Below are 291 nucleotides of genomic sequence, written 5' to 3' on the forward strand. Positions count from 1 at the left end.
AAAAACGCAACCCTCGTTTTTTTCTCTCAACGGGGGAAGGATGTTACGACCTAACTAGGTCGAACCTGAAATCCTCGTCGGCATTTTTATGCAGACGTTGCAAGTAAATTACAAAATTAAGTCACCTACTTTGTAGCACAAAGGAGGTGACACACAAGCAATTTTTGTTAATCACGCATAAATTCGGTCTACTTAAGAAATATAAAAAGGTAAGCCTCGATCATCTCGGGGCCGTTCCGAAAAGTGAAGTGAGAGTGCGCGTACTGTGAGAGTCTCCATCTAATCTCTAAA

The sequence above is a fragment of the Trachymyrmex cornetzi genome, unplaced genomic scaffold (assembly GCF_001594075.2).
Source record: "Trachymyrmex cornetzi isolate Tcor2-1 unplaced genomic scaffold, Tcor1.1 scaffold706, whole genome shotgun sequence".
In the NCBI taxonomy this organism is placed as follows: domain Eukaryota; kingdom Metazoa; phylum Arthropoda; class Insecta; order Hymenoptera; family Formicidae; genus Trachymyrmex; species Trachymyrmex cornetzi.